The sequence below is a fragment of the Hemiscyllium ocellatum genome, chromosome 35, assembly GCF_020745735.1.
Source record: "Hemiscyllium ocellatum isolate sHemOce1 chromosome 35, sHemOce1.pat.X.cur, whole genome shotgun sequence".
Lineage (NCBI taxonomy): Eukaryota > Metazoa > Chordata > Chondrichthyes > Orectolobiformes > Hemiscylliidae > Hemiscyllium > Hemiscyllium ocellatum.
In genome coordinates, this window is record NC_083435.1 from 1,019,224 (window position 1) to 1,043,710 (window position 24,487).

The following is a 24,487-nucleotide window of genomic DNA, read 5'->3' on the forward strand; positions in this document are numbered from 1 at the left end:
GACTATCTCTAATCAAACTATGGTTTTCCAAGTAATCATAAATCCTGTCTCTCAGAATCCTCTCCAGTATTTTACCCACCACAGAGGTGAAACTGACTGGTTTATAATTCCCAGGATTATCCCTATTCCCTTTCTTGAACAAGGGAATAACATTTGGCACCATCCAATCATCGGGAATTACTCCAGTAGACAGGATGCAAAGATCATCGCCACAGGCGCAGAAATCTGTAGGAACATCCTGTCTGGCCCAGGTGATTTATCTATCATTATGTTTTTCAAAATTTACAGCATATCCTCCTTTTTAACATGTATCTGTTCAAGCATATCAGTCTGTTTCAAGCTGTCCTTAGAAATGTCAAGGTCCCTCTCAGTAGTGAATATTGAAGCAAAGTATTCTTTAAGGACGTCCCTGGACTCGGCGCAAGGTTCCCTTCATATATCACTGATTGGCCCTGCCCTCACTCTGGCCGTCCTCTTGTTCCTCACAGAAGTGTAGAATGCCTCAGGGATTTCCTCCATCCTTCATAGCTGAAAAAGTGTTGCTGGAAAAGCGCACCAAGTCAGGCAGCATCGAAGGAGCAGGAGAATCAATGTTTCGGGCATGAACTGTTCTTCAGGATTCCTGAAACGTCGATTGTCCTGCTCCTTGGATGCTGCCTGACCTGTTGCACTTTTCCAGCAACATATTTCCAGCTCTGATCTCCAGCATCTGCAGTCCCCACTTTCTCCCTCTCCATCCTTCATAGACTCATAGAATCTGGATAGAGCGGAAATAGGCCCTTCGGCCCAACAAGTCCACCCAGATCCATTACTCTGCACTTTACCTCTGACTAACACACCAAACCTCCACATCCCTGAAGACGATGGGCGCTTTAGTTTGGCCTACCTAACCTGCACATATTTGGATTGTGGGAGGAAACACACACAGACACGGGGAGAATGTGCAAACTGCATACAGACAGTTGCCCAAGGCTGGAGTCTAACCTGGGTCCCTGGCGCTATGAGGTAGCAGTGCTAACCACTGAGCCACTGCAATTCTACCTGCTGGAGCTTTCTCAGGCCCCGTTCTCATACTCCTAAGTCCATTCTTCAGTTCCTTCCTGGCTACTTGTAACCCTCTAGTGCCCAGTCTGATCCTTGCCTCCTCTACCTTAAGTAATCTTCGTTCTTCTTGACTAGATGTTCCACATTCCTTGTCACCTCAGATTCTTTCAACCTACCATCCCTTCCTTGGCCTCAGTGGGAGCAGCCTATCCACCACTATCAGCAAGTGCTTCCTAAACAGCTTCACATTTCTGTCGTGCTTTTCCCTGAGAACATCTGTTCCCAATTAAGGTGCCCCAGTTTCCCAATTCCCCCCCACCCCAACCCCAATTAAATACTTTCCCATACTATCTGCTCCAGTACCTCGCCATGAATATAGTAAAAGTCAGGCAATTGCGATCCCTATCACTGAAATGTTCTCCCACCAAGAGATCTGAGACCTGGTATGGTTCATTGCCAGGCACCAAATCCAATATGCCTCCCTTCTGGTTGGCCTATCTATATATTGAGCCAGGAACCCTTCTTGGACATACCTAACAAAAACTGCTCCATCCAAACCATTTGAACTAAGAAGGTTCCAATCAATACAAGGGAAGTTAACAACAACCCTATTACTTCTACATCTTTCCAAAATCTGCCTCTCAATCTGCTCCTCTGTGTCTCTGTTGCTATTGCGCGGTCTGTAGAAAACTCCCAAGAAATTGACTGCTCCTTTCCTGTTTCTGACATCCACCCATATTGATTCTGTAGACAAACCCTCCTCGACGACCTCTCTTTCTGCAGCTGTGATACTATTCCTATTAGCATTGCCTCTTTTACCTTTCCTCCCATTCCTTTTGAAACATCTAAACTTTGGAACATCCAACAACCCATTCCTGCTCCTGTGACATCTGAGTCTCCGTAATGGCCACAACATCATAGTTCCAAGTACTGATCCATGTTCTAAGTTCACCTCTAAATTCCTGATACTTCTTGAATTAAAATAGACATACTTCCTGTAATTTAGGTGTGATTATCTGCCTATAATTCCACACCCTGCAGCCTCCCGAATGATCCGAAGTTCAACCAGCTCCAGCTCCAGCTCCAGTTCTCTGACGCGGTCTGTGAGGTGCACTTCTCATGGGCAAAGACAGCAGGGACACCAGTGCCAACCCTTACTTCCCACATCCTGCAAGAAGAGCATACAACTGCACCAACTTCTATCCCCCCATTCTAAATTTCCAGCATAGATTAATGAATGAAAGAAAAGCCTTACCTGACCAACCCTGCATACACGTTTTTCCTTTGGTTAGAGGAAGAGGGGGATGGGTGGGAGACACTACACGTGTAGTCTTTCAGTTTTATCCACACTGCGAGTACATCAGTTCATGTTCCCAGCAATCCTCGTGTCCTCGTCCACTCCTGCTGAGCTTCGCTCTGCCTATTCATGAGGTAAGACTGTCCCCTGGTCTCCACTGCTGCAAATGGACGCCATTGATTTACAAGGTAAGTCTTTAAGAGGGAAATCTACCTTCCGGGCAGTTCAATTATAACCCTCTTCATTCATCCTTCTAAACTCCATTAAGTACAGATCCAGAGTCCTCAGCCACTCCTGTTAGGACAAGTGTATAATTCTTAGGATCATTCTTGTGGATCTCCTCTGGACAGGCATTCCCCCCCCCAACCCCCCACCTGCCTATGTCAGCACATCCTTGCTTAGATATTGGGTTCAAAATGACTCTTAATATTTCAATGCTGTCTGCCCAGAATCTTAAACAGCCTCAACATCATATCCCTGCTTTTGTACAGTCGAAGTGAATGCATTTTTCTTCCAAACTGGCAGCTGAACCTGCATGTTAACTTTAAGAGAATCCTAAATTTGGAAATCCAAATCATTTGTGCTTCATTTTAACCGTAGCCTTTTCCCGCTTAGAAAATATTTGTTCTTACCAAAGTGCAAAACCTCACATTTTCCACGTTGTATTCCATCTGCCACTTCTTTGCCTACTCTCCTAACCTGTCCTTTTGTAGCAACCCCACTTCCTCAGCACTACTGTCCCTCCACTACTGTCTTTTTATTATCTGTGCCCTCAATTCCTTCGTACAGGTTGTGAACGTATTATGGAACTCCACTAGTCACCAATCGCAATTGCAATCCTGAAAAAGGATGCTTTATCCGTATTGTCTGCCTTCTGTCAGTCAGCCAATCTTCTATTCATGCCTTTAATACCATGGGCTCTTCTCTTATTTAACAGATTCCTGTGTAAGACCTTGTCAGAGGCATTCTGGAAATCCAAACAGATAAAGCCTTAAGATATAGGAGCTGGAATTAGGCTATTCAGCCCATCATCACTCAAACATAGCTGATAGGTTTCACAACTTCCTCTTCGGAGGATGGACTTGTTGGGCCAAATGGCCTGTTTCCACACTGTAGGGATTCTAGGATTCTTGCCCACTCTCCTAACCTGTCAAAATCCTTCTGCAGCCTCTCCACCTCCTCAATACTGCCTGTCTCACTACCTATCTTTGTATCCTCTGCAAACTTAGCCAGAATGCCCTCAGTTCCTTCATCAAGATTATTAATGTACAAAGTGAAAGGTTGTAGTCCCAACATTCACCTTTGTGGAACACCACTTTTTAACCGGCTGCCATTCTGAGAAGAATCATTTTATCCCCATTCTATTTTCTGCCAGAAAGCCAATCTGCTATCCATGCTAGTACCTTGCCTGTGACACCGTGGGCCCTTGTCTTACTCAGCAGATTCCTTTGAGGCATGATGCCAAAGGCCTTCTGGAAGTCCAAGTAGATAAAATGCGTTGGAGTCCTTGATCTAACCTGCTTGTTACCTCCCTGAAGAATTATAGCAAATTTGTCAGACATGACCTCCCCTTGGTGAAACCATGCTGTCTTTGCTCTCTTTAACCATGCACTTCCAAATGTTCAGAAATCTCATTCTTCACAATGGACTCCAAAATCTTAGCAATGACCATAATCAGGTTAATCAACCTGTGATTTCCCATCAATTGTCTTTCTCACTTCTTAAACAGGGAGGGTACATATACGATTTTCCAGTCCTCTGGGACCCACCCTGACGCCAGTGATTCCTGAAAGATCATTACTAACGTCTTCACTATAACTTCAGTTAACTCCTTTAGAACTCTGGGGTGTAGTCCATCTGCTCCAGATGATATAATCACCTTCAGACCTTTCAATTTTTCCAGCATCTTCTCCATGGTGATGGCCACTACATTTATCTCTGCCACCGCGCAACAGCCACCCCACCCCCCAACTCAATGGAAGTTTTGGGATAGTATTAATGTCTTCCAGCATGAATGCTGATGCAAAGTACTTCTTCAGTTCCTCAGCCATTACTTTGTTCCCCACGACTATATTTCCAGTGGTCCAATGTCTTTTGCCTCTCTTTTGCTGAGAGGTGCGAGGGATGATTGAAGGACTTCTGGAAAGGTGAGTCGAACTGTTTAAAAAACCTTACTTCAGGCATCTGGGCCTCCATTTGCCGAGAGGTGCGAGGGAGGAGCGAAGGACTTCTGGGAAGTGATATATTTGTGTGGTTGCGTTACCCGAAACACTACTTGGGTAGTGTCTCCCACCCATCCTCCTCCTCTAACCAAAAAAAAGGTTCTGTGCACCAGATTGGTAAGGTAACAAGTTTATTTTTTATTCCTTATTTTTCAGCAGTCTCTTTGGGAATTTAGAATAGTGGGAATGGAGGTTAGGGCAGTTGAATGTTCCTCCTGCAGAATGTGAGAGGTAAGGGTCACCACTAGTGTCCCTGCTGACTACATCTGCACGAAGTGCATCCAACTCCAGCTCCTCGAAAACCACGTTAGTGAACTGGAGCTATAGCTGGATGAACTTTGGATCATTCGGGATGCAGAGGGAGTTATTGAGAGGAGTTACAGGAAGGTAGTCACTCCTCAGGTACAAGAAAAAGGCAGATGGGTTACAGTCAGGGGACGGAAAGGGAACCAGCAGGCAGTGCAAGGAACCCCTGTGGCCATTCCCCTCAACAATAAGTATACAGTTTCAGATACTTTTGGAGGTGGGGGGGACTTACTGGAGAAAGCAGTGGGGCACAGGGCTCTGGCACAGAGTCTGTCCCTGCTGCTCAGAAGGGAAGGGGGAAGAGGAATAGAGCAGTAGTCATTGGGTCTCCATAGTTAGGGGGACAAATAGGAGGTTCTGTGGGGACAAGAGAGACTCACGGTTGGTGTGTTGTCTCCCAGGTGCCAGGGTTCGTGATGTCTCTGATCGTGTTTTTGGGCTCCTTAAGGGGAGGGGGATCAGCCACAAGTCACGATCCACATAGGCACCAATGACATAGGTAGGAAGAGAGATGGGGATTTAAGGCAGAAATTCAGGGAGCTAGGATGGAAGCTTAGAGCTAGGACGAATAGAGTTGTTGTCTCTGGTTTGTTGCCCATGCCACGTGCTAGTGAGGCGAGGAATAGGGAGAGAGAGGAGTTGAACATGTGGCGACAGGGATGGTGCAGGAGGGAGGGTTTTGGATTCTTGGATAATTGGGGCTCTTTCTGGGGTAGGTTGGACCTCGACAAGCAGGATGTCTTAATCTGAACCAGAGGGGTACCAATATCCTGGGGGGGAGATTCGCTAAAGCTATTGGGGTGGGTTTAAACTAATCCAGCGGGGGGGAATGGGAACCGAGATTGTAGTTCGAGTATAGAAAAGGTTGAGAGTAGGGAGGGCCAAATCAAGTTTCAGGGACACAAGATGACACCAGCAAGCAAGAAGTTGGTTTGGAACATCCGGAATAAGGTGGGTGAACTTGCAGCTTGGGTTGGTACCTGGGACTTCGATGTTGTGGCCATTTCGGAGACATGGATAGAGCAGGGACAGGAATGGTTGTTGCAGGTTCCAGAATTTAGATGTTTCAGTAAGAACAGAGAAGATGGTAAAAGATGGGGAGGTGTGGCATTGTTGGTCAAGGACAGTATTACAGTTGCAGAAAGGATGTTTGGGGACCTTGTCAACTAAGGTAGTATGGGCTGAGGTTAGAAAGAGGAAAGGAGAGATCAACCTGTTGGGAGTTTTCTATAGGCCTCCGAATAATTCCAGAAATGTAGAGAAAAAGATAGCAAAGATGATTCTCGATAGGAGTGAGAGAAATAGGGTAGTTGTCCAAATATTGACTGGGAACACTATACTACAGTACAAGTACTATAGATGGGTCAGTTTTTTGTCCAGTGTGTGCAGGAGAGCTTCCTGATACAGTATGCAGACAGGCCAACAAGGAGCTAGGCCACATTAGATTTGGTACTGGATAATGAGCCTGGACAAATGTTAGACTTGGAAGTAGGTGAGCACTTTGGTGATAGCGATCACAATTCTGTTATGTTTACTTTAGTGATAGAAAGGGATAGTTGTACGCCACTGGCAAGAGTTACAGCTAGGGGAAAGGCAATTACGATGCAATTAGGCAAGATTTAGGAAGCATAGGATCGGGAAGGAAACTGTGGGGGATGGGCAGTTTTAGAAATGTGGGGCTTATTCAAGGAAAAGCTCCTATGTTTCCTAGATAAGTATGCACCTGTCAGCCAGGGAGGAAGCTGTAGAGCACGGGAGCCGTGGTTTAAGAAGGAAGTGGAATCTCTGGTCAAGCGGAAGAAGAAGGCTTATGTTAGGATGAGATATGAAGGCTCAGTTAGGGCACTTGAGGGTTACAAGGTAGCCTGGAAAGACCTAAAGAGGGAGCTCAGAAAAGCCAGGAGGAGACATGAGAAGTTGTTGGCAGCTAGGATCAGGGTAAACCCTAAGGCTATCTATAGGTATTTAAGGAATAAAAGAATGACAAAAGTAAGATTAGGGCCAATCAAGGATAGTTGTGGGAAGTTGTGTGTGGAGTCAGTGGAGATAGGGAAAGGACTAAATGAATATTTTGCAACAGTGTTCACTCTAGAAAATGACAATGTTGTTGAGGAGAACACTAAGATACAAGCTACTAGACTGGGTGCGATTGAGGTTCACAAGGAAGAGGTCTTAGAAATCCTGCAGAGTGTAAAAATACATAAGTCCCCTGGGCCAAATGGGATTTTCTCTAGGATTCTCTGGGAAACCAGGGAGGAGATTGCTAAGCCTTTGGCATTGATCTTTAAATTGTCATTGTCTACAGGAATAGTGCCAGAAGGCTGGAGGATAGCAAATGTGGTTCCCCTGTTCAAGAAGGGGAGTAGAGACAACCCTGGTAATTATAGACCGGTGAGCCTCACTTCAGTTGTTGATAAAGTGTTGGAAAAGATTATAAGAGATAGAATGTATAATCATCTAGAAAAGAATAATTTGATGAGGAATAGTCAGCACAGTTTTGTGAAGGGTAGGTCATGCCTCACAAATCTTATTGAGTTCTTTGAGAAAGTGACCAAACAGGTAGATGAGAGTAAATCGGTTGATGTGGTGTATATGGATTTCAGCAGGGCGTTCGGTAAGGTTCCCCACAGTAGGCTATTGTACAAAATGCGGAGGAATGGGATTGTTGAAGATATAGCAGTTTGGATCAGTAATTGGCTTGCTGAAAGAAGACAGAGGGTGGTGGTTGATGGGAAATGTTCATCCTGGAGTTCAGTTACCAGTGGTGTACCGCAAGGGTCGGTGTTGGGTCCACTGCTGTTTGTCATTTTTATAAACGACCTGGATGAGGGCATGGAAGGGTGGGTTAGTAAATTTGCAGACGACACTAAGGTCGGTGGAGTTGTGGATAGTGACAAAGAATGTTGTAGGTTACAGAGAGACATAGATAAGCTGCAGAGCTGGGCTGAGAGGTGGCAAATGGAGTTTAATACGGACAAGTGTAAGGTGATTCACTTTGGTCGGAGTAACCGGTATGCAAAGTACTGGGCTAATGGTAAGATTCTTGGCGATGTAGATGAGCAGAGAGATCTCAGTGTCTATGTATACAGATCCTTGAAAGTTGCCACCCAGGTTGACAGGGTTGTTAAGAAGGCTTACAGTGTTTTAGCTTTTATTAATAGAGGGATCGGGTTCCGGAACCACGAGGTTATACTGCAGCTGTACAAAACTCTGGTGCGGCCGCACTTGAAGTATTGTGTACAGTTCTGGTCACCACATTATAAGAAGGATGTGGAAGCTTTGGAAAGGGTGCAGAGGAGATTTACTTGGATGTTGCCTGGTACGGAGGGAAGGTCTTATGAGGAAAGGCTGAGGGACTTGAGGCTGTTTTCGTTAGAAGAAAGTTGAGCGGGATATTGACAGAGATGGGCTGAGAGGTGGCAGATGGAGTTCAACCTGGATAATTGCGAGGTGATGCATTTTGGAAGGTCGAATTTGAAAGCTGAGTACAGGACTAAGGATAGGATTCTTGGCAGTGTGGAGGAACAGAGGGATCTTGGTGTACAGGTACATAGATCCCTTAAAATGGCCACCCAAGTGGACAGGGTTGTAAAGAAAGCATATGGTGTTTTGGTTTTCATTAACAGGGGAATTGAGCTCTATAAAACTTTGGTTAGACCGCATTTGGAATATTGCGTCCAGTTCTGGTCGCCTTATTATAGGAAAGATGTGGATGCTTTGGAGAGGGTTCAGAGGAGGTTTATCAGGATGCTGCCTGGACTGGAGGGCATATCTTATGAAGGGAGGTTGACTGAGCTCGGACTTTTTTCATTGGAGAAAAGGAGGAGGAGAGGGGATCTAATTGAGATATACAAGATAATGAGAGGCATAGATATAGTCGATAGCCAGAGACTATTTCCTAGGGCAGGAATGGCTAACATGAGGGGTCATTGTTTTAAGCTGGTTGGAAGAAAGTATAGAGAGGATGTCAGAGGCGGGTTCTTTACACAGAGAGTTGTGAGAGCATGGAATGCGTTGCCAGCAGCAGTTGTGGAAGCAAGGTCATTGGGGACATTTAAGAGACTACGAGACATGCATATTGTTACAGACATTTGAGGGTGCATACATGAGGATCAGTGGTTGGCACACATTGTGGACTGAAGGGCCTGTTCTGTGCTGTACTGTTCTATATTCTATGCTCTTTGCCACATTAAATGCTTTGCCTTTTGCCTTTATACTGTCCCTGACTTACTTTGTCAGCTGTGGTTGCCTCATCCTCCCTTTAGTATGCTTCTTTTTCGTAGGGATGAATTTTTGCTCTGTCTCTTGAATTATTCCCAGAAACTTCTTCATCTGCTGTTCCACTGTCTTTCATGCTCGGGTCCTCTCCCAGTCAGTTCTGTCAGCTCCACCCTCATTGCACTTATAGTTGCCTGTATTCAACTGTAATACGTTACATCTGATTCTACCTTCTCCCTTTCAAATTTCAGAGTAAATTCGATCATATTATGGTCACTGCCTCCTTAGGGATCCTTCACCTTAAGCTCCCTTATCAAGTCTACCTCATAGCAAAACACTAAATCCAGAATTACCTGTTCACTCATGGGGTCCACCACAAACTGCTCTAAAATGCTATCTCATAGACGTGCCACAAATTTCTTGCGATCCGGTATCATCCTGATTTTCCCAGTCCAGCTTCATATTGAAATTTCCCATGATCATTGTAGCCTTGCCTTTCTTACACATCTTTTCTGTCTCCTGGTGTATCTTGTACTCCAAAAGCTGACTACAGCTTAAAGGCCTATATCTTTGTGGTTTCTCAACTCTACCCACACAGATTCTACATCATCTGACCTCACTATTCCTCACTATTAATTTAATTTCATTTCTTATTAATAAGGCCTCTGCCCAACTTTCTGTTGTTTCAATAGGATGTATAATCCTTGGATATTTAGCCCCCAGTCCCTGATTCCCTTGCATCTACAACTCCATGATGTCCACCACGTCATACCTGCCAATTTCAAACTGCGCCACAAGCTCACTTAACTTATTTCGTATACAGGGTGCATTTGGATAAACCCCCTTCAATCCTGTATTGACTGTCATTTGTTAAGTGTGCTTGAAGTTTGATCCCTAAACATTTCCACTCTGTCCTACTTTACTAAGTAGGAGACTTTACTAACCTCTCCTGTGTTCTCCTTTCCTTTCATTTTTCTCAAAATTTTCAATGCAGTTGAATCCACCCTCAGATAGAATAGAATACAATCCCTACAGTGTAGAAACAGGCCATTTGGCCCAACAAGTCCACATTGACCCTCGAAAGAGTAACCCACTCAGACCCATTCCCCTACCCTATTACTCTACATTTACTCCTGACTAATGTACCTAATCTACATATGGGCAATACTATGGAACAGTATGGGCAATTTAGCATGGCCAATTCACGTAATCTGCACATCTTTGCATTGTGGGAGGAAACTGGAGCACCCGGAGGAAACTTATGCAGCCATGGGGAGAATGCGGAAACTCCATAGTCACACGAAGTGGAAATCGAAACTGGGTCTCTGGTGCTGTGAGGCAACAGCTAACCTCTGAGCCACATGCCACCCCACATATTAACTTGCTGCTTTGTTTCCCATTGGCCATTATACTCCTTGGAGTTTTACCTTCCCCCCCTTTCTAGTTTAATGTCCTGTTGACTACTCTATTTACTCTTCTCACAAGAACATTGATCCCAGCTTGGTTCTAGTAGAGTCTGTCACAACAGTACAGATCCCTCCTATTCCGATACTGATGCCAGTGCCCCGTGAAAAGGAACCTTTCTTTTTCTCTCACTACTCTTTTAGTCACGTGTTTATTTCCCTTATTCTCACATTGTACGTGGCTTGAGCAGTAATCCAGAGATTAAAACCCTTTAGGATCTGTTCTTTAATTTAGTTCCTGGTTTCTGATGATCCCTAAATAGATCCTCTTTCCTAGCCTTGCCTATGTTGTTTATCCCGATGTGGACTAAAACAACTGAATCCTCCCCCTCCCTCTCTAATATCCTTTCAAGCCAGTCAGAGATGTCCCTCACCCTGGCAGTGGGCAGGCAACACACTATGCGAGACTTTGTATCCTGCTTACAAAGGATGCTATTCATTCCCAAAATTATAGAATCCCCAACAACTACCACCTGATTTTTTGCTCCCCCTCTTGAATGGCCTCCTTTGTTAAGGTGCCAAGGTCAGCTGGCTCATCCTTCTACAGCCTTTGTTCTCATCCACACAGGGAGAAAGTACCTTTTATTTATTGGACAAGGTCAAGAGCTGAGGCTCCTCTGTTCCTGAATGCAGAGACCCTCTACATCCCGCAAATGCAGTCACACCCAGCTCTCCCTGACCATTGATTGAATTTGTGGTATTTAATCTACCAGTGTGACTGCCTCCTGAAACAGAGGGTCCAGGTAACTCCCCCTCCTGAATGTGCCACAGTGTCCAAAGTTCAGAGTCCAGCTCATCAATTCTGTGCCAAAGTTCCTCCAGTGACCAACACTTGCTGCAGATATGGTCACGGAAGTTCAGCCAGCTCCCACATTATGCAGTTGCAGCACATCACCTGCCCAGCCATCTCTACAGTTAATTACTTTGTTGGTTAGTTAATCCATGGTTAGTTAATTATTTATTAATTAGTTTTGCAGATTTCCTACCAACCAATCAAGTCACAATGCTCCTGTGACATGACTTCTTCAGTTTGGTTTGGTTAGATCATGTCCCCTTGGCTCTTCTTAGTCTAACTTGCTTGTTATCTCCTCAAAGAACTCTTAACAGATGAAGCTGTGCTGACTCTGCCCTATTTTACAAAGCACTTCTGAGTATTCTGCAATCTCATCCTTAACAATGGATTTGTTTTTAGATTAGATTACTGACAGTGTGGAAACATGCCCTTCGGCCCAACAAGTCCACACCGACCCTCCGAAGAGCAGCCCACCCAGACCCATTCCCCTACATTTGCCCCTTCACCTAACACTATGGGCAATTTAACACGGCCATTTCACCTAACCTGCACATCTTTGGACTGTGGGAGGAAACTGGTACACCTGGCGGAAATCCACACAGACACAGGGAGAATGTGCAATGTCCACACAGACAGTTGCCTGAGGCGGGAATTGAACTCAGGTCTCTAGGGCTGTGAGGCAGCAGTGCTAATCACTGTGCCACCATGCCACCCGTATTCTAAAATGTTACCATTGACCAAGGTCAGATTAAAGTGCCTATAATAGCCATCCTCTGTCTCCCTCCCTTGAAGAAGGGCTCATGCCCGAAACGTCGACTCTCCTGCTCCTTGGATGCTGCCTAACCTACTGTGCTTTTCCAGCAACACATTTTCAGCACCCTCTGCCTCCCTCCCTTGTTAAATAATGGTGTTGCATTAGCCTATTTCCAGTCCTCTGGGATCCTCCCTCACATCAGTTACATTTTTTAATTTATGTGTGAGATGTGGCGATCACTGATGGGCAAGCATTTATTGCCTACCTCTAATCGTCCTTGAGAAGGTAGTGTTGAGCTGCTTTCTTGAACCTGCTGTGAGTTGACATAAAATACCTTTAGGGAGGGAATTGCTAATTCAGGAGGTTTCTTTGCCCATTTTTAACCTGAACCCAGGGCAACTGCCTTCTGACTGTATACTGTTGTGCCACCACCTCTGCTCAGTTTATCCCGCCAATGGGACATAACTTTTCCAGAGACAGTGGTGTCCGGGACATTGTCTATAAGATGTAATTCCATAAATATGACTGTGTCAAGCTGTTACTTGTCTAGTCTGTGAGACAACTCTCTTAATTTGGTAGTAGCCCCCAGATGCGAGTGAGGAACATTTTGCAAGGTCGACAGTTGTTTCTGCCATTGTCTTTTCCAATGCCAATATCAATGACATGATCTGTCTGGTTTCACTTCTTTGAGACTTTGTTGTGACTGATACTACTAAATGATTTGCTAGACCATTTCAGCAGATGGTTGAGAGCCAACCACATTGCTGTTAGGCTTGGAGTAACATGTAGTCCAGTCAGGTAAGGATGGCAGGTTTATTTCCCTGAAGGACATTGGTGAGCCAGATGGATTTTTCTGATGAATGACATGGTTTCATGCTCGTCAGTAGATTCTTACTTCCACATTTTCTTTATTGAATTCAAATTTCACCATGTGCTGTGGCTCAGCATTAGTTGACTTTCAGGATTAATAGTCTAGCGATACCACTAGCCTACTGCCTCTCCTTATTCTTCCTGAAAGACCACCACCAATGCCTTTACAATGTTCTCAGCTATCCCTTTCAGAACTCTGGCGTGTAGTCCATTTGATTTGGGTGATTTATTCACCGACAGACCTTTCAGCACCTCCAGCACTTTCTCCTTAGTGATGGTCCCTACACTCACCTCTGCCCCTGACCCTCATGATATTGCTAGTGGTGTCTTCCACTTTAAAGACTAATGCAATGAATCTCCCCTACCTCATTTCTTTGTTCCACATTACCACTTTCCAGCCTCATTTTCAAGCAGTCTAATGTTCACTCTTCCTTCTCTCTTATTGTTTCAATATCTAAAAAAAAGTTCTTTCAGTTTTCTTTTCCATATTTCATCTTTACCATCCCTCCTGCCGTGCCCACCCCTGCAAATGCCCTTTTAGTTGTCCTCTGCTGGTTTTTAAAGGCTTCCCAATCCTTTGGTTTCCCACTAATCTTCACCACATTGTAGGAACAAATTACTGCAGGTGATGGAATCTGTACTGGACACAAAAAATGCTGGAGATCACAGCACGTCTGGCAGCTTCTATGGAGAGAGAGAGAGCAAGCTGACATTTCAAGTCTAGCTGACGCTTCTTCAGAGCTGAAGTGAAGTGTAGAAGGGGCAGAATTTATGCTATAGTTGGGGTAGGGGAGTGTGTGGTGAGAAAAGATGTTGATTGTTCAGATTAAGTGATCAGAATGTGAGAATGGCAGAACAATGGTGTGTCCAACTGCCAGACTAGAAAGAACAGAAGTGGTGGGGGAGAATACGGTGACAGAAAATGTAATAAGTAAAGCTAAAAGAAAGGGAAAAACTAGGAGTCAATTCACAATATGAAGGTGTTGAATTCAATATTAAGTGCAGAAGGTGTTATGTGGCTAGTCTGAAGATGAAAAAATTGTGCTTCACTAACCTAATTGAGTTTTTTGAAGAGGTAATGAAGAGATTTGATGAGGGCAGAGGGGTGGATATGATCTATATGGACATCAGTAATGTGCTCGACAAGGTTCCTCATGGTAGACTGTCTAGCAAGGTTAGGCCACATGGAATATGGGGCGGCACGGTAGCACAGTGGTTAGCACTGCTGTCTCACAGCGCCAGAGACCTGGGTTCAATTCCCGCCTCAGGCAACTGTCTGTGTGGAGTTTGCACATTCTCTGCGTGGGTTTCCTCTGGGTGCTCCAGTTTCCTCCCACAACACAAAAATGTGCAGGTTAGGTGAATTGGCCATGCTAACTTGCCCGTAGTGTTAGGTGAAGGGGTAAATGTAGGGGAATGGATCTGGGTGGGTTGCTCTTCGGAGAGTTGGTGTGGATTTGTTGGACCGAAGAGCCTGTTTCCACACTGAAAGTAATCAGAAAGGATACAGAATTGGCTTGAAGGTAGAAGACAGTGATGGAGAGTTGCTTTTTAGACTGGAGGCCCGAGACCAATAGTGTGCCACAGGAATCGGTAATGGGTCCACTGCTTTCTGTCATTTATACAAATGATTTGGGTGTGAATATAAGAGGTATGGTTAGTAAATTTGCAGATGACACTAAAATTAGAGGTGCAGTGGCCAGTGAAGAATCTTAACTCACAGTACAACAGGATTTTGATCAGGTAGGCCAATGGGCTGAGGAATGGCAGGTGGCGTTTAATTTGGATAAATGAGAGGTGCTGCATTTTGGAAAGGCAAATCAGGGCAGGACAAATACATTTAATGGTAAGGTCCTGAGAGACTTTGGAATGCACTTTCACAGTTCCTTGAAAGTGGAGTCATAGAACATAGAACTTTACAGCACAGTACAGGCCCTTCGGCCCTCAATGTTGCACTGCCCTGTGAAATCAATCTGAAGCCCATCTAACCTACACTATTCCATTCTTGTCCATATGTCTATCCAATGACCATTTAAATGCCTGTAAAGTTGGCGAATCAACAACTGTTGCAGGCAGTGCATTCCTCGCCCGTACTATTCTCTGAGTAAAGAAACTACCTCTGACATCGGTCCTGTATCTATCACTCCTCAATTTGAAGCTATGCCCCCTCGTGCTATCCATCACCATCCTCGGAAAAAGGCTCTCACTGTCCACCTGATCTTACCCTCTGATTATCTTATATGTCTCAATTAAGTCACCTCTCAGTCTTCTTCTCTCCAATGAAAACAGCCTCAAATCCCTCAATCTTTCCTCCTAAGACCTTCCCTCCATACCAGGTAACATCCTAATAAATCTCCTCTGAACCCTTTCCAAAGCTTCCACATCCTTCCTATAATGTGGTGACCAGAACTGTACACAATACTCCAAGTGCGGCCACACCAGAGCTTTGTACAGCTGCACCATGACCGGATGGTTCCGAAACTCGATCGCTCTACTATTCAAAGCCAACACACCGTATGTCTTCTTAACAGCCATAATAGGATAGTGAAGAAGTTGTTTGATATGTTTGCCTTCATTGGTCAGTGCATTGAGTATAGGAGTTGGGAGGTCATATTGCGGCTATACAGGACATTGGTTCGGCAACCTTTGGAGTATTGCATGCAATTCTGGTCTCTCTGCTACAGGAAAGATGTTGTGAAACTTGAAAGAGTTCAGAAAAGATTTGCATGGATGTTGCCAGAGTTGGAGGGTGTGAACTATAAGGAGAGGCTGAATAGATGGGACTATTTTTCCTGGTGTGATAGAGGTTGAGGGATGACCTTCTAGAGGTTTATAAAATAATAAGGGCATGGATAGAGTCAATATGCAAGGTCTTTTCCCTGGGATGGTGGAGTTCAAAACTTGATGGCAAAAGTTTAAGGTGAGAGGGGAAAGATATAAAAGAGACCTGAGGGGCAGCTTTTTCACACAGAGGGTGGTGCATTGAAGAAATGTGCTGCCAGAGGAAGTGGTGGAGGATGGTATGACTACAACATTTAAAAGGCATCTGGATGGGTATATGTATAGGAAGGGGTTAGAGGGATGTGGGCCAAATACTGGTAAATGACTTGTATAGGATATCTGGTTGGCATGGACGAGTTGGATCGAAGGATCTGTTTCCACGTTGTATATCTCTCTAAGTATATGACACTATGAGATGTTGTTCCTCCAGTTTGCACTGTGTTTCACTGGAACATTGCTGCATGCCAAAGACAGATAAGTGAGCATGCGAGCAGGATGCTGTGTTCCAATGACTGGCTACAGGAAGGTTGGAGTCATGCTTGCACACACACTAGAGGTGTTCTGCAGAGTGATCATCTGGCTTGTGTTTGATTTCTCCAATGTAGAGTAGGCCACACTGGGTGCAATGAATACATTAGATTGGAGGATGTAGAGGCGAAATGCTGCTTCACTTGGAAAGACTGTTCAGGCTTTTTCTCATAAGAGGTGAGGAGCTGAATGATATGTGCCACACCAATCATCTTTTTCTGCCCTCCTGGGGGCTGTTTTCCTCCTGGAATGAGAGAGAAAGGAGAGTGGGGGGGGAGAGAGAGAGAGAGAGAGAGACAGAGAGACAGAGAGAGAGATGGGTTTTACAGGAAATAGATGTGGGTAGCCCAGTTATTACTGTAGTGCATATGGGGAGATGGCCAGAATGAGTAAGTAGGCAACACAGAGGGCATGCAATGTTTCTGGTGTCACATGTTATGGTGAGTGAAATAGATTGGGTAAGATGTTGCCTGCAGTGAGAATGAAAGAGAACGTGCCTTGGCAGGATGTGGGTGCAGCAACAGAGATACAGAGAGTGTGAGATATCAGAGAAGGGGTGGTGAAATTCCAAAGGCTTATCACTTGGCATATTGGCGGATTGGATAAGGTCATTATCTTTCTTCCTATGTTGCTGGGCATTCCTCTAACTGATATTGCCTGGTATTGTGGCCTGCATTCCTGGTCTGAAGCAAAGAGTAATTTCCACCTCTGCAACACTTCACCCAGCAGGAGATCCAGGACCCTGTCTCCAAAGTGGAGTGCTAATTTCTTCCTGTCTACTATGTCCAGGGCAAAGGTCAGGTTTCATCAAGGCAGCTCCAGATTACTTGTGCTTGTCTGGGCGCACAGCAGCCTTTTAAAGATGGCACTTGTGTCAGGGATGCCGATGAATTCCAGAATATCCACTGAGGGCAGAAAGGTTCCTGGGACATCATGTAGTAGGATAGAGACATCAAATGTCAAAGGGATGGGAACAGCAATTAATGCAGTGGTATATTGAAACAAAAATCTGTGGATGCTGGAAATTTGAAATAAAAGCAGAAGGTTTGAATGAAGCTCAGCAAGTTCCATCTTTGCAGAGAAAAATAGACATAATGTTTCAGGTTTAATTGAAAAACAGTCATGCTAGAATCAAAGCACCCACTCTGTTTCTCTCTGTACAACTGCTATCAGACCTGCCGAATTTCTCCACCATCTTCTGTTTATATTTATAAATGATGTGGTTAGCTTAATCAGATTTGGTGCAGAAAGTTGTTTGGTAACACAACAAGAAGGCCTTCAACAAATATAGCTAAATAAAAATAAAACATCAGCAATAGAAACATAAAACAGGAGCAGAGTGGAGCATTCAGCCTATTGAGCCCTGTCCACATGATCATGACTGATTCTATATGTTAACAGCTTCGAGTAAAAAGTGAGGTCTGCAGATGCTGGAGATCAGAGCTGAAAATGTGTTGCTGGTCAAAGCACAGCAGGTTAGGCAGCATCCCAGGAACAGGAAATTCGACGTTTCGGGCCAGAGCCCTTCATCCTGGACCTCTCACATATTTTCTCAGGGTCTGTATCCCTCTGCTGTCTGCCCATTCACATATCTGTCTAGATCCATATTAAATGACGCTGTCATGCTCTACCACCTCCACTGCCTCTACCACCTCCGCTGGCAATGTGTTCCAGGCACCCACCACCCTCTGTGTGCAGAACTTTCCAAGCATATCTCCCCTAAACATTTCCCTCTTACTTTGAACTCCTGACCCCTCATGATTGAGTTCCCAAAACTGGAAAAAATATTCCCACTGTCCACCCTATCTATACCTCTCATGATTTTATAGATCTCAATCAGGTCCCCCCCTCAATTTTGGTCTTTCTAATGAAAATAATTCTAATTTACTCAACCTCTCTTCATACCCAGTGCCCGCCATATCAGGCAATCTCCTAGTAAACCGCCTCTGTATCCTCTCCACAGCATTCACATACTTTTGGTAATGTGGCAACAAGAACTGTATTTCAAGTGTGGCCGAACCAAAGTCTTATACAACTGTAATGTGCCCTGCCAACTCTTGTACTTAGTACCCCATCCATTGAAGGAAATCATGCCAAATGACTTCTTGACTACTCTCACCTGCATTGCCCTTCAGGGTACAATGGACCCAAACACCCAGATCTCACTAGAAATCAATTTTCCCCAGGACCTTTCCATTTACTGCATAGTTTGCTGTTGAATTGCATCACCTCGCATTTGCCCAGATTGAATTCCACCTGCCATTTCTCTGCAATCTATCTATACTCTGCTGTATTCTCTGACAGTCCCCTTCACTATCTGATGCTTCACCAATCTTAATATCATCTGCAAACTTGCTAACCGGACCATCTATACCTTCCTCCAAATCATATATGTATATCACAACCAACAGTGGTTCCAGCATGATCCCAGGTCTCCATTTTGAGAAACTCTCTTCCACTACTACTCTCTGTGTCCAATTGCCCTGCCAGTTCTCTATCCATCTGGTTAGTACATCCTGGGCCACATGCAACTTCACCTCCGTCAGCCTACTATGGAGAACCTTATCAAACACCTTACTGAAGTCCATGCATATGACATCTACAGCCCTTCCCTCATCAATCAACTTTGTCACTTCCCCAACGAATTCTGTTAAGTTGGTAAGATATGACCTTCTCCGCACAAAACTATGTTGCCTATCACTGATAAGCCTATTGTCTTCCAACTGTAAATAGATCCTATCCCTCAGCATCTTCTCCAGCAGCTTCCCTACCATTGACGTTAGGCTCACTAGTCTATAATTACCTGGATGATCTCTGCAACCCTTCTCAAACAAGGGAACAACATTAACAATTCTCCAGTCCTCTGTGACCTCACCCGTGTTCAAGGATGCTGCAAGGATATCTGTTGAGGCCCCAGCTATTTCCTCTCTTGCTTTCTTCAGTAACCCAGGATAGATCCCATCTGGACATGGGGACTTGTCTACCTTAATGCCTTTTAGAATATCCAATTCTTCCTCCCTCCTTATGCTGACTTGACCTAGAGTAATCAAACATCTATCCCTAACATCAACATCCATTATGTCCCTGTCTTCGGAAAATATTGATGCAATGTACTCATTAAGAATCTCACCCATTTTCTCTGACTCCAGACATAACCTTCCTCCTTTGTGCTTATGTGGGCCGAACCTTTCTCCAGTTACGCTCTTACCCTTTATATACAAATTAAAGGCTTTGGGATTTTCCTTAACCCTGTTGGCTAAAGGTACCGCACAATCCCTTTCAGCCCTCTTAATTCCTTATTTCAGATTGGCTCTACATTCCTGATATTCTTCTAAAGCTTTGTTTGTCTTTAGTCACCTAGACCTTATTCATGCTTCCTTTTTCCTCTGAGCTAGTCTCACAATTTCACCTGTCACTCATGGTTCCCTAATGTTGCCATTTCTGTCCCTCATTTTCACAGGGACATGTCAGTTCTGCACTTTAATCAACCTCTCTTTAAAAACCTTCCACATATCAAATGTGGATCTTACCTTCAAACAGCTGCTCCCAATCCACATTCCCCTGCTCCTGCCAAATTTTGGTATTGTTGGCCTTCCCCCAATTTTAGCATTCTTCATTTAGGACCACGCTTGTCAATGAGTCTTCTAAAACTTACGAAATTGTGATCATTATTCCCAAAGTAATCCCCTACTGAAACTTAAAGCACCTGGCTCATTCTCCAACATCATGTCTAGTATGTCTCCTTTCCGAGTTGGACTATTTTCATACTGCTCTGGAAAACCCTCCTGGATGCTCCTTACAAATTTTGCCCCATCGAGACCTTTCACACGAAGTGACTCCCAGTCAATGTTGGAAAAACTAAAATCTCCTATCCCCACCTCCCTGTTGCTTCTACATCTTTCCATAATGTGTTTACATATTTGTACCTCTATCTCACACTTGCTTTTGGGAGGCCTGTAATACAGCCCCAACCTTGTTACCGCACCCTTCCTATTTCTGAGGTCTGTCCATCTTGCCTCACTGCTCGAGTCTTCCATAGTACCTTTCTTCAGCACAGCTGTGATATTCTTTCTGACCAGTAATGCAACTCCTCCACCCCTTTTACCTTCCTCTCTATCCCACCTGAAGCATCGATATCCTGAGATATTTAGTTGCCAATTATGCCTTTCCTTCAGCCAAGTCTCAGTAATACCAAGAACATCATACTCCCAGATACTAATCCAAGCTCTAAGTTCATCTGCCTTACCTACTACTCTTCTTGCATTTGTACAAATGCACCTCAGACCACCAGTCCCTCTGCGTTCATCATGTATTGCCTGCCCACTATTCCCCTTATCATGTTTACGTCATTTTCTAGTTTCTTGCAGGCTTTAGTTGCTACTTCCTTACTGTCTACTAACCTCTCATTTAGTTTCCATTCCTCTAACACATTTGTTTAAATAATCCCCAACAGCATTAGCAAGAGCACCCTCAAGGACATTGGTTCCCGACCGGCCCAGGTGTAGACTGTCCAATTTGTAATAGTCCCATCTCCCCCAGAACCGATCCCAATGTCCCAAAAATCTGAACCCTTCCCTCCAGCACCATCTCTCAAGCCACACATTCATTCTGCATATTCTTTCATTTCAACTCTGACGAGCATGTGGCATTGGTAGCAATCCTGAGGTTATTACCTCTGAGGTCCTACTCATTAACTCAGCACCGAACTCCCTAAATTCCACTTGTTGGCCCTTATCCTGTTTTATACCTATATCATTGGTGCCTTTATGCACCACAACAGGCTGTTCACTCTCTCTATTCAGAATGTTCTGCAGCCAATGTGAGGCATCCCTGACCCATGCTTCTGGGAAGCAACATACCATTCATGAGTCTCGTTTTCGACCACAGAGCTATCTATCTACTCCCCTTACAATTAAATCCCCCATGACTACAGCCCTTCCACTGTTTTGCCCCACCCCTTTCTGATCAGCAGAGCCAGCCACGTTGCCATGAACCTGGTTACTGTTGCCTTCCCCAAGTGAGCCATCTCCCTCAACAGGTAGTCCTGTTTTGAAGATGACTTCAGAGGACACCTGCACTGCCTTCCTGTTCTTTCTCTGCCTTTTGGTCATTCATTCCCTTTCTCCCTCAGCAACCCTAATCTGCGATGTGACCAATTCACCATACTTGCTCTCCACGACCCCCTCAGCATCGTGTCTGCTCCAAAGTGAGAATCCATCTGCAGCTGCAGAGCTGTCATGCAGTCAAACAAGAGCTGCAGCTGGACACACTTCCTGCATGTGAAGGAGTCAGCTGTGTCCCTGAAATCCCACATAGAGTAAGAGGAGCATAACACGGTTCTCAGATCTCCTGCCATTTTTAATCTGAAGCTTAACTTAGTCTTAACTTAGATGAATGAAAAAGGAAAGAAATGGAAATGTTCCAGGAGAGAATCAGCTGGTCAAACCACTTAGTGTTAAAACAATTTATTTACAAGATTACTGAATGAAACACAAAGAACAGTAAACAGAATCCCAAATAACTTATCCAATCCATAAATCCAACAGATCAATCCACTTAAGGATGCTGTTCCAATCCCCATAAACACCCCTTGGCACAAAAGGTAAAATCAAACACAAATTCTTTCAGGGTAAAAATCAGAGAGAGAACCAGCCGGGACCCGGTTCCAGCAGCCTTCATTCACACACACACTGCTACAAAGAAACCAAATCAGAGAAAAATTGAACTGGGAGAACTGGCCACTCCCCTTCCATTATACAAGTTTTTTTTAACTCGAAAGCCTTCTACCTGATGCAGTATCTGTTTTCTGTAAACTAAGTGGCCTTAAAACCCTTCAACACCCAGACTTTCAGAGCCTGTGTCGTTTACAACCTCTGAAAAAAAACACCAAGGACTGCATAACCTTGTTAAAGGAGCAGCTTCATCACAACTCTCATTCTTCTCAACTCCATTGAATTTAGGCCCAATCAAACAAACCTCACAGCAAAGGGCAAACCTGCCATCCCAGGAATTGATGTAGTGAACGTTTGCATCTCTCCTTTTAGTGTATCTTTACTTAAGTAAGAAGACTAAAACTGCATATTCCACTGCAGGCATGGTCTCTTCAAGGTCATGTACAGCTGCAGGGAGGCTTCCTTGCTCTTGTACACAAAAAAAATACAGCTCAAAATGTTCATGTCTTGTCAGTCCATTTCGGATTTTGTCAGAACAAGTGTTTATCTGGTTTTAGGAATGTGATGGGGACAGGGTCAGGATCTGTGCTGTCTCAACAGCAGTTCCTGAGACCTGTCCAGTTTGTGCTGGTACTTCTTCAATGATTCTCTCGAACGTATTTTCTCTCTGTTTCAGGAAAAGTCATTAATGCTGCTGCAGGAAGCGATGTTAAATTCCCAGGAACACATAATCCCCAAATATATAGCAGAGTAGTTTGGGTTTTCTCTGACCACATACGTTCAGACATTGTAACGTTTACTAAAGGTTCTAAACCCAATGTTGAAGTCAGAAAGAAGTACAAAAATCGAATTCAGTATGAAGCACTAGACTTCTCCTTTGTACTGCAGAATGTACAGGAACCTGACAGCGGTATCTACAATTTAATTAGCCGTCGATTTGCTCGCGTCATAAATGAAGTGACACTCCACGTGTTCAGTAAGCACAGTCATATTGCCTATTTGATTATGTTTCTTGAATTAAATAAGATTTGTCTCTTTTTACCTTACCTGTTCTGAAGTAATTTGTTGCACAGATGGATAGAAGTCTAACTGAGAGACATTCATTACCTGCTGCATAAACACCACCAGCAGCAACCCTTCACTCGCACTCTCCATTCTCAGGTTTCTTATCCCATATCCAGTATTGGATTAGCAGAAATTTCCTTGAATTAAACATTGGGAAGACTGAAGTTATTGTCTTCAGCCCCATTATAAACTCTACTCCCTTATCACGCAGTCTATCCATCTCCCTGCGAAACATTACACCTTTGATCTCAGCAGACCTTTTTTGAAACATCCTAAGATATAAAATGTTGGCCTTTGGTTCTACTAAATTCCTCAGGACCTTGCCCTTATAATTGCAGTTATTTTAAGCTATTGCTGTCATGGTATCATCATCACTGAATCCCCCACTGTCAACATGCTTGAGGTTACCATTGAGCAGGAACTCAACTGGACTCACCACATAAACATAGTGGTTACAAGAGCAGGTCAGAGACTAGGGATACTGCAGTGAGTAACTCACCACCTGATACCACAAAGTCTATCCACCATCTACAAGGCACAAGTCAGGAATGGGTTGGAGTACTCTCCACTTACCTGGATGAGTGCAGCTCGAACAGCACTCAAGAAGCTTGACACCATTCAGGACAAAGCAACCTGCTTGATTGGCACCACATCTACAACATTCAATCCCTCCACAACCGGCGCTCGGTAGCAGCAGTGTGTACTATCTATAAGATGCACTGCAGAAATTCATCAAAAATCCTTAGACAGCACCTTCCAAACCCTGGGTACTGCAGATGCTGGAGATTAGAGTCAAGATTAGAGTAGTGCTGGAAAAGCACAGCAGGTTGGGCAACATCCAAGGAGCAGGAAAATCGACATCTCAGGCAAAAGCCCTTCATCAGGAATGAGGCTAGAAGTCTGGGGGTGGAGAGATAAATGGAAGGGGGCTGGGGCTGGGGAGAAGGTAGCTGAGAGTGCAATAGGTGGATGGAGATGGGGGTAAAAAAAATAGGTTGGAGAGGAGGGTTTCCTCGCCTCTCCAACCTATCACCTTTACCCCCACTTCCATCCACCTATTGAACTCCCAGCTACCTTCTGCCCACCCCCACCCCCTCCCATTTATCTCTCCATCCCAGAGGCTCCCAGGCTTTTGCCCGAGATGTCGATTTTCCTGCTCTGTGGATGTTGGCCCACCTGCTGTGCTTTTCCAGAAGTACTCTAATCTTGACCCTTCCAAACCCACGACCACTTCTATCTAGAAGGACAAGGGAAATGTACCGTTGTTTCTTCACAGTCGTTGAGTCAAAATCCTGGAATTCCCTCCCTACTGGCATTGTGGGTCAATTCATAGCAAATGTATTGCAGCGATTCAAGAAGGTAGCTCACCACTACCTTCTCAAGGGCAAATATGGATGGGTTATTAATACTGGCCAGCCAGTGACACCCAAGTCCCACATGAATTAAAAAAAGCTCCTCTCACCCTTTCAGCTCC

At 44.5% G+C, this 24,487-nt stretch overlaps 1 long non-coding RNA gene across 1 annotated transcript in view; it reads right to left on the reverse strand.

Moving 5' to 3' along the window:
* LOC132832702 (uncharacterized) overlaps positions 1–24,487 on the reverse strand; it is a 211,185-nt gene that overhangs the window by 134,359 nt on the left and 52,339 nt on the right. Inside the window, exon 2 of the long non-coding RNA XR_009646969.1 lies at positions 2,300–2,501. This is a non-coding gene — a long non-coding RNA (uncharacterized LOC132832702). The remainder of the gene's footprint in view (positions 1–2,299; positions 2,502–24,487) is intronic.